Source organism: Phoca vitulina, unplaced genomic scaffold (assembly GCF_004348235.1).
Source record: "Phoca vitulina isolate PV1807 unplaced genomic scaffold, GSC_HSeal_1.0 scaffold1, whole genome shotgun sequence".
NCBI lineage: Eukaryota > Metazoa > Chordata > Mammalia > Carnivora > Phocidae > Phoca > Phoca vitulina.
The window spans coordinates 29,575,089-29,586,477 of NW_022589704.1; positions in this window are offsets into that span (position 1 = coordinate 29,575,089).

Here is an 11,389-nt window from a genome sequence, read left to right on the forward strand (position 1 = left end):
AAGGACCATGTGGTAAGGAAGAAGACTACCTTCCAGCAACCATGTGAGTGATCTGAATCCTTTGGCCCGCAATTGCATTGAGATGACTCATACTGATACACTTCTAGATTCCTGACACACAGAAACTGAGATACTAAATGTTTGTTGTTTTTAGCCACTAAGTTTTGGGTTATTTTGTTATGCAATAATAGATAACTAATATGCTGTAATTATAACAGCAAAAGCATATGGCAGGATGACCCGCATACAATGACAGATCCATGCGGGAATACAAAGGCCTGACCTTCTAGACCCACTGGGGGACAACTCTGAAGGGCTGTCTTAGCTCCTTAATCTCTCTGTGAGGTTGGCTGAGATTGTCATTGGGCCTGCAATTGCAGCTTAGCTTTCCCTCTGCCCATTCCTGCTTTCTTTCCCTCCCTTACAGTGTTGACCTCGAGGGAACTCATTAATAAATGTTCTGTACACTAAACTCTTCTCAGAGTCCGCTACCTGGGGAATCCAATCTGTGATCGCCATCCAGAATATCTCTGTATCCTAGATAGCTGCTCCAAATATCACTGTCTCAGCTAGCAAGACGTGCATGAGAGAGAGGAAGCAGAGGACAAGCTCTAAACATTTTATTGACATGACTTTGAAACTGCATCATTTCTACTCAAATATCATAGGTAAGGCTTACAGCCACATTCACCTGCAAGAGAAGAGGCTGGGAAATGTAACTTCTAGTCATATACCCAACTAAAACAGAGATTCTAAGAGAAGTGTTCTAGTTACTTTTTTTGCTGTGTAACAAACTACCCCAAAACTTAATGGTGTAAAACAACAACCATCTTATTATGCTCATGAGATGATGCCATGAGGGCAAAATACAAAAAGGGCACAGCAGAGATGGGAGTGACTCATCTCTGTTTTGTAAGGCAGGAACCTCAGCTGGATGGCTGGAATACTGGAGGTTGACTCAAACAGCTGGGGCCTGGAGCAGCTCCAATGAGAAGACCCATTTCCCAGATAGCATCTTCATTCATATGTTTGGCTCCTGGGCTGGAATGGTAGAAAGACAGGCTCGGAGGGGATTGCCTTCCAGAGCATCTACTTGTGTCCTATTCCACATGAAATTCTCAGGACAATTGTACTTGTAGAGTGTTCAGGGCTCCAAGAGCAAGACCAAGGAGGAAGGTTTTTATGATTTAACCTTGGAAGTTATATAGCATCACTTCCATTGTCCTTTACTGATCAAGCCAATCTGGTCAGAGCCCACCCAGATTCAAGGGGAGGAAACATACATCCCATGGGAGGAGTGTCAAAGAATTAAAACCACTGCAAGGGTAGATATTGGGGGACAATTAGTTCCTGCCATAGGCCCTGTGTCTGTACCACAGCAATGAAGGAGACACACAGAAAAAAAGACCATTAACAACTATAAAATGAAGTTTCTTTTTATTGATTTATTTTTTTAATTATTTAAAAAAATTATATATGAAATTATTACTGTTTTTTTAGAGAAAGGGAGAGAGAAGAGAGCAAGAATGAGAGAGCGTGGGGGGGAGGGAGAGAGAGAATATATATATATATTTGTTTGTTTTTAAGAGAGAGAGACGGGCAGCGGGAGAGGGAGAGAGAAAATCCCAAGCAGGCTTCACGCCCAGAATGGAGCCCAACTTGGGGCTCGATTTCACAACCCTGAGATCATGACCTGAGCTGAAATCAAGAGTCAGATGCTTAACTGACTGAGCCACCCAGGCAGCCCAGATGAAGTTTCTATAATATACCAATTAATCTGTAACTATTTTCTAATTACCACATACACAGCTCCACTGCTTTTGTATCCAGTATAGAGTTGCTAAGTCCCTTATCATATATAGGATAGAGTTGAGGTCCTTCCTTTGGGCTCAGATTCTTTAAGGTTTTAAATATAACTCAAGAACCTTGGCATATGGAACTGAAATGTTCTTTGTGGGATTAAGGCTGTTTATAGGAGGAATGAGTCTTTGTTAGGTTTCGTACAGATTGTCCAGCCTGGGTTGCTATAGATTGGGTAACTACTAGGTCCAAACAAATTAGTGTTCTTCAAATAACATATTTAGTATCATAGTTTGAGTACCATAGTGGGACCCAAACTAGTTTTCCAGGGTCTTCCATTCCATTTCCACTATATAGGATTTACCATATTATTCAGCAGGATAAGTAACCCCCCTGCCAAACAATGTACTGTACATTATTAACATAAATTTTTTTTCTGAAAAAAAGAAAGGTTTTTGGGGCGCCTGGGTGGCTCTGTCAGTTGAGCGTCTGTCTGCCTTCGGCTCAGGTCATGATCCCGGGGTCCTGGGATTGAGCCCCACATCAGGCTCCCTGCTCAGCAGGAAGCCTGCTTCTCCCTCTGCCTGCCACTCCCCCTGCTTGCGCTCTCGATCTCTCTCTCTCTCTCTCTGACAGATAAATAAACAATATCTTAAGAAAAGAAAAGAAAGGTTTTTAATCACAAGGGAAAACTCAGACAGGAACTGAGCCTACTGGGATCTTTAAACTCTTCCAAGACTTTGGGATTTCCTCATGTTCCTAGGGGTAGGGTGACCTTGCCCCATTACTCTAGTAGAACGGAAGCATCTACTTTGCTGCTGGGAAGTCCTGGAATAATGTTGGAAATCTAAAAGGAGCAGTGAAGCATGACTAAATTTCATTAATCTCAATTTCCCCTGTCAAGAAGAATAAAGGCCACAATCTTTTTTCTTTTTGCCCATTTTTTTTTTTTAAGATTTAATTTTTTTATATCACAGAGAGAGAGAGGCAGCGAGAGAGGGAACACAAACAGGGGGAGTGGGAGAGGGAGAAACAGGCTCCCTGCTGAGCAGGGAACCCTATGTGGGGCTCGATCTCAGGACCCTGGGATCATGACCTGAGCCGAAGGCAGACACTTAACGACTGAGCCACCCGGGCACCCTCTGTTTCTTTTTTAAGACTAGAAGCAATCTGGGGGCACCTGGGTGGCTCAGTCAGTTGAGCATCTGCCTTCGGCTCAGGTCATGATCCCAGGGTCCTGGGATCGAGTCCCGCATCGGGCTCCCTGCTCAGCGGGGAGCCTGCTTCTCCCTCTCCCTCTGCCTGCCATGCCCCCTGCTTGTGCGCTCTCTCTTTGTCAAAAAAATAAATAATAATCTTAAAAAAAAAAAAAAAGACTAGAAGCAACCTGGTCTTTATCTGAAGTGCAACATGATGTGGATAAAGTTAAATAATAGTATAACATATGCTTTCCTGTAGCTTCCCAAACCCCAAACTACAATTCCCATAAAGCATGAAGTAGAAATGTATTGTTTGCTTAGTAGCAGGAACTAAACAGGATGAGGCTTGTTTTGTACCTGCAAACCCAGAGGGAATGAGGAGGGAAGGGTAGTGTATCCCTGGGCAGCAGCATTCCCTTGGGAAATTGGGATTATTCCTCAGTAACTCCTAATGTATTTCCTCACTCTGTGACCTATGCCCTCTCCTCGTTTATCCACTTTACTAGCCAAATGTGTGTGTCCATCTCTCTAACCCTTTTGTTCCATAGGAGATGTGTTCCTTACTCCTTTCACTCTCACTATCTCTAGTGTTCTACCTAGTATTTCCCTCTCACATATTCCTACTCATACGTGAGGTACATTTTCTACTGGTTCAAATTTATCATTGTCCTCCCACGGACTCTGTACCTCTCCTTCACTGTGACTCAGTATACAAAATGTGTTGCTCTTTGGCACAACTAGGACAATTCTCATCCAAAACCGGAATATTAGGACAAATATCTTGTAAGGGAATGGTTTTAGGAACGTGTGGTGCCCTGTATAAATCAATTGATGATCAGAAAAGAGATACCTAATCATTTTTAATAATATATTTGAGTCTTGAGAATCCATATCTTATTCCACTGTGAACGTTTTGATTGGAATTGGTTCTTTCATTCATGTTTTATGGTTTAATTCATTAAGTCCCTGTACAAGAAAAGCAATTTTAAGAAGGAAAATGAAAAACACCCTAAGAAGGTAGGAAACCTTTCTGCTAGGTGAACAACCAAAGAGATTATTAGGAGCTTGTATGCTTTTAACAGCCACCTGCTAATATCCTTAATAGCTTTATGATTAAGGCTACTAGGCAAAGGCTGTGCCACTTCAATTGTATTCCCTGGGCAGTACCCAACATGCTCTCTCTATGTATACTTTTTAAGATTTTATTTATTTATTTGAGAGAGAGCACGAGCAGGGGGAGTTGCAGAGGAGCGGGAGAAGCAGGCTCTCCACTGAGCAGGGAGCCCGACATAGGGCTCCATCCCAGGACCCTGGGATCGTGACCTGATTTGAAGACAGACACTTAACCGACTGAGCCACCCAGGTGCCCCATGCTCTATATATTTGAACATTCTGATGTTAACTCAAGTTATGCCTGATCCTCAAGCTTGAATAGAACGAGTCAACTGCTCATCCTTGGGAATAACAGGTAATTTTTCCCAGGCATCAAGATACTATGATTAGGGCACTGGGCAAGATTTTCCTAAATTCCTTTCCTTTCCCTGTGTGAGTACCTCTCTCCCAGAGAGCTGCATTGACTCACTCTGACTCAGCATGATTACACACAATAAATGGTTGAGAAATTATTGTGTCTGCTAAGATTTTCTGATGCAGGAAAGCACATGGATGCAGTTAGTGACCAAAAAGATACCAGATCTCAATTTCCTATAGGGCCCATAATTCTTTTCCTGACCGCACTCACAAAGCTAATGCATCAGAAGTGTTGGCTACCCTTTTATCCCCCTCACACTCCAGGTGCTCCAAAGCCTTTCACCTTCCTTCCCCAAAACCCCCAAATGCTTTTTCTACCAGAGTTCAAAGAATTTGCTCTTTGTTCTTCAATATATATGCACCAAGTTTAGCCGAGTTAAGTTTAGCCAAATTTTTTCTTGGGCATTGGAGGGAGGGAGACAAACTGAGTTGGCAGAGATTGCTTTCTGGTTAAATAGAGTAAGTACATAGAGCGCTCTATATAGTTGCCTAGTGTTCCACTTACCTCTACCAAAATTTATCCCAATTCCCTATCAGTAATGGTAACTAAAGTGTACTGAGCATATACTATGGATTAGGCACAGTTCTAAATATCACAGCCCAATGAAATAAATTCTATTATTAGCTCCACTTTACAGGTGGGTAAACCAAAAGCACAGTAATTTGTTCATGGTCACACAGCTAGTAAATTGTCGAGATGGGATTTGAATCCAGGCAATTCTTGTTTGGTTTTTTTTTGTTAAAGATTTTATTTTCTTGAGACAGAGCAAGCATGAGCATGGACAGGGGCAGAGGCAGAGGGAGAAGCAGACTCCCTGAGGAGCAGGGAGCTGGCCGCGGGACTCCATCCAAGGACCCTGGGATCACGACCTGAGCCAAAGGCAGACGCTTAACTGACTGAGCCACCCAGGCACCCCGAATCCAGGCAATTCTTAACCACAATGCTATACTGCTTCCCTGTTGATGGGATATATAGGCCTTTCTCTAGATTCCTCTAGATTTTTTTTATTACAGATAATGCGGTAATGAATACTCTTGTACATAAATATTTGCATACTTTTCTAAGTATATCAATAAGGACAAATTCTTTGATAAGACATTATGGGGTCAAAGAGAAGCACATTTTTATTCGAACAGAAGAAGTTTCTTCTCCAAATTTATCATTTGTTTTGGGGAGGCAGCATTTTATCAGAGGCAACAAGCCCCTCTTGCTATATTTAGAATTTTAGTAGCAAAAGTACTAGAAAGTCGTCGTAGTCCTTCTCCTGAGGGAGTAATTAACTCAGTGGTCCTTTCCTCACATCCTTTCTGATATTTGATTAAGAGTGCAGACAGGTAAACTGCAAGGCAAAGAGCCCTAGACTAGGGCCTGGATCATGGTAGTTCAATGATTGAATTAAATGACTAGGCCTTTTTTTTTTTTTTAATCTGTAAAATGAGGATATTAAGTACTACCTACTTTATCTACCACCTATAGGTTTAGAGACACAACTATGAATGTATACATTCTTCATATGTATCATTAAGAACACTTGTAGGGGTGCCTGGATGGCTCAGTCAGTTAATCGTCTGCCTTTGACTCAGGTCATGATCCCAGGCTCCTTGCCCCTCATTGGGCTCCCTCCTCAGCAAGGAGCCTGCTTCTCCCTCTCCCCCCTGCTCGTGCCCTTTCTCTCTCTCAAATAAATAAATAAAATCTAAAACAAAAACAAAACAAAACAAAAAAACCACTTGTAATAGAGGGATACCCATTCAGGAACCAGGGAAAGAACTAGGGGGCCCAATAGGGAATTGAGATCTGGTATCTTTTTGGTCACTAAATACGTACATGTGCTTTACTCATAGATGTGCATCAGAAACTCTGGTTGAGACAATAATTTCTCAAGCACTTACTGTGTGTGTCCATCTGTATAAGTTTTAGTATACTTTCAGCAGGTAGCCTCAATATAAATATTTTATGAATAAATTAATGAACAAAGTTTTCAAGGCTGCTCATCGGTTTTCCAAAGCTAAGACTAATGTCCTCTCTCTCAAAAAAAAAGATAATTTTTAGCACGTCTTTCCCCTAAATAATGAATATCTATGTCTTCTTTAGAACTATGTACATAATATGGCTTAAGGTCTTAAAATTTGATCTTGGGTAAACTAAAAGCAAATCACCCAGAGCAGAGTGTGAAGTTATCTAGTTTGTCAAATGCTGAGTAACTGCCTCTCTATTAATTTGGAAAATACAGAAATGTAGAAAAATAATCCATTTATTGATTAGTAACCCTTATGCTGTATAATTTATTGGTCCTTCCAGATACTATCTTCTATTTCTTTAAAGTTATTGATAGACACTGTTATTTGTGAATGACTTCCAAGTGATTAGCAATTTAGTAGAAATTAGTCATATGTAGTCATATATATGCTGACAAAAACTTTGAAATTATATTTTAGATGATGTAGTATTTTACTGGACTATATAAGTCACATTTCATAAATTTTATCTATTTTATTCCAAAACTTTCAATTATCTTGAATAATGCCCCTTCTTGTTGAGTATACCCATATTTCAAAGACTTACACAAATGTGGACATAAATTGAATCCATTTTCCCCCTTTCTAACACATATACATATATATGTGTGTATTAGAAAAAAAAAATATAACATATATATGTTAGGAAAAAAATATATATATATATATTTTAAGTAATCTCTACACCCAAATGGGGCTCGAACTCATGACCCTGAGATCAAGAGCCACATGCTCTACTGACTGAGCCAGTCAGATGCCCCTAGATTTATATATTTTTTAAACTTGGTTGGGAAATATCTACAAACTTCAACATGAAAATATTTTAGTCTTGGGTATCCTGGAATAGAAAAACTATATGTTTTTCTATGAATGACACATGTACATACTCAAATGTAGAAATAAAGTAAACATGAAAAACATTCCTTCTGATTAGATGTGAATAGAATATATTTTTAAGAATCTATCACTAGGCAGCCAAAATTTATGTACTGATGAGTTTCCCTTCAGGATTTTTCCAAGAACTGGGAAAATCCTGCTGTTTTAGTCCGTTTGGGTTGCTATAACAAAACACCACAAACCGGGCAGCTTATAAGCGCCTTTATTTTTGACAGCTCCAGAGCCTGGAACTCCACCACCAGGGTGCCATCGTGGTCAGGAACTCCACCACCAGGGTGCCGTCGTGGTCAGGAACTCCACCATCAGGGTGCCGTCGTGGTCAGCTTCTGGTGGAGGCCCTTTCCAGGTTGTACGCTGCCATCTCTTACTGTGCCTCACAAGATAGAAGGGAGTAGGCAGCTCCTGCGTGCGGTCCCTTTCATAAAAGCGCTAATCCCATTCATGAAAGCTCCATCCTCATGACCTAACCACCTCCCAAAGGTCCTACCTCCTAAAATCATCACACTGGGCATGAGGATGTCAACATATGAATTTTGAAGGGACACAGACATTCAAATCATAACAAATACCTAAATTATACTGAGTCATGCTATCGAAGAGACAATGAACTCAATGATGAACCTAAGTTGGCCAGGTCCCAGGTTCTAGTTGATGTATGTGCACCTTTACTAAGTCTTTGCAGCACTGAGGCTGTTCCTAAAATTTCTGTTCACTGCACATATCATCACAATCCATTGAGATTATAATTTTTTAACTTTATTCCAAATTTGGGAAAAATGATCAAGTTATGAGAAGGATTTGGGGCAATCATTATATCCAACACTACTTACTGAGCAGCAACACCATGTGATAATGTACACACTGACTTGTGTGTTAAGGGAGAAAGTTCTGGAATCAATTCCCCAGATTTAAATCCTGGCTCTATCACTTACCAGCTATGTCATCTCATTACTATTACCAGTTGAAATGGGGATAATGATAATAACACCTGCCTCTTAGAGTTCACTAAATATGTGTAAAGCACTAAGTATGAATAAGTGCTTAGTGTTAGTTGTTATTTTCTCCTTTAAAAAGAAAGATTGAAAATGTCCATATATATTAGTCTAAATATATTCATGTGGTTTGAATAATAGCCCCCAAATATGTCCATGTCTTAATTCCCTGAACACGTGAATATGGTACCCTACATGGCAAAACAGATTTTGTAGATATGATTAAGTTAAGGATCTTGAGTTGGGGAGATTATTCTGGATTAACTGGGTGGGGACAATGTAATCAGAAGGATCCTAATAAGGGCGAGGCAGGAGGACAAGAATCAGAGGAGATTAGAAGACACTGTGCTGCTGGTCTTAAAGATGTAGGAGGGGATCATGAGTCAAGGAATACAGGTAGTAGCTTCTAGAAGCTGGAAAAGGCAAGGGAACAGCTTACCCCCGGAGCCTCCAGAGGAATGCAACCCTGCGGATAGCTTAATTTCAGCCCAGTAAAACCCATTTCAGACTTCTGACTTGTGGAACTGTAAGATAATAAACTGTGTTAAGTCACTAAATTTGTGGCACTTTGTTAGGACAAGTTCCCATTAATACCTGCACCTAACCTATGGAGACACTAATTTGAAGTCAATACAAACAGAACTTTACTTCTAGTTCTCTTGGATTACAACTGGAGTTATCCTTGGAAAAGTGATTTATTCTAGGTTTGGAGTAGGAAAAAAGATAAGATGAATCCAGGGCATCTTTTGGTATCAGAAAGTGAAGAAGTGCTCAAAATGGATTGGGGGTATATCAAAAGGGTACAGACACTAACCTGAAAAGGCTACCAATGGCTAAAGCTGGAACAAGTTGAACAACAAAATAATGGATTATAACTCCCTAAATAAAATATGTATTCTCATGAGTCCACAATGAAATAAATAAATACATAAATACATACATACATGGAGAATGGACAATTCCACTGAAGAATGTTAAAATTAATATGGGAAAGGGGTGCCTGGGTGGCTGAGTCGGTAAAGCGTCTGCCTTTAGCTCAGGTCATGACCTCGGGGTCCTGGGATGGAGCCCCAGTCTGGCTCCCTGCTCAGCAGGGAGTCTGCTTCTCTCTCTCCCTCTGACTCTCCCCACGATTCATGCTCTCTCTTTCTCAAATAAATAAAATCATTAAAAAAATTAATATGGGAAATTTTGAGAAGCAGATATCTCCCAAGCAGTATCTCCCAAGATACTTTGTAATTACAAGTGGAAATACAGTAACTCTGCAGTGGAGAAACCCAGAAGACACCAGCTTAACCAAGTAATCAAGATTAATAATCACTAGTGTGGCAAGCAGAATTCTAAGATGCCTGCTTACTCCCTTTGTCCTCTTTACCTTTTTTTTTTTTAAATATTTTATTTATGTGACAGAGAGAGAGAGAGAAGGAGAGCACAAGCAGGGGCAGTGGCAGAGGGAGAAGCAGGCTTCCTGCTGAGCAAGGAGCCCAATGCAGAACTTGATCCCAGGACGCTGGGATCATGACCTGAGCCGAAGGCAGACACTTAACTGACTGAGCCATCCAGGTGTCCCATAAGGGCCTTTTACACCTGGGCCTAGAAGTCACAGACTCAAGGTGTGAGAGGGATTGTCTGGGAGGTTTTCCTGCTGCCCTTATAGATGGATGTGCCATCAATTAGAACTGGAGAGGGGCCTCTTGGAAGTGAGAGTGATCCCTCACTGCCAGACGGCCAGAAAACAGTTCAGCCCTATAACCGAGAAACTGAATTCTGCCAACAGCCTGAGTGAGCTGGCAAGAGGACTACAAGTTCCAAATGCGAATGCAGTCCAGCAACACCTTGATTTCACCCTGTGAGACCCTGAGCAGAGAGCCAGCCACACTTTGCCTGGACTTCTCACCTCTAGAAACCAAGAGATAATAAATGGATGGTGTTATGGTGCTGGGTCTGTGGTGATTTACTCCAGCAGCAGCAGAAAACTATACAACTAGCCATAACACATCTCAACATCATGCCCCCTGATAGGATGCTCTGAAAAGGACACATCCCGTCTGAGATTTTCTTGCCAAAACTACATTACCTCATCTAATCATGAGAAAACATAAGAGAAACCCAAATTGGGAGACATTCTACAAAATGACTGACCAGTACTCTTCATAAAGGTTGAGGTCATGAAAGAGAAGGAAAGACTTGAGTGTCGGAGTGGAAAAAGGACATTAGTGGTAAGCTGATGAAATCTGAATAAAGTCTGTAGTTTAGTTAACGACAACAAAAAATACAACAAAACACTTTGAGCTATTTCCCTCTAGAATTGGGCTAGTCTATGTAACTGTAAGCAATTTACTTGCCTAGAACTTGGTTTTTCTAATTATTAGGTAACACAAAACACATTCTATTTTCCTTTAAGATAGCTCAGTTTTGGAAGAGTTGGTATGTTTTGGAAGACTTCGTATGCTTCAGTATTATAATGATTTTGATGCAGTGTGACAGATTAATGAAAGAAAATACTTTTTTTTTTTTTTTTTTTTAAGAGAGAGGGAGAGGGTGCATGCACAAGAGTGGCAGGGGAAGGGCAGAGGGAGAGGGAGAGAATCTTAGGCAGGTTCCATGCTCAGCACAGAGCCCGACATGGGGCTCTATCTCACACCTTGAGATCATGACCTGAGCCGAAATCAAGAGTTGGACGCTTAACCAACTGAGCCACCCAGGTGCCCCTAAACCAAATACTATTAATGGATATAATCCAAAAATGAAAATCTGGACAACTTAGTACATTGTGGAGGCTTTTTGTAATTGCTGCTTTGCTGTTTGCTTTTTTCTTTTACTTCAAATTAAGGAGCTGGCGTAAACAACAAATACACAAAATCCCCTTTTGTAGTTTAAAAGAATGAACATTTCAGAATTTTCTGAACTCAAGTCAGGATAAAGGGAGGGAAGCAAAAGAGAATTCAGTAA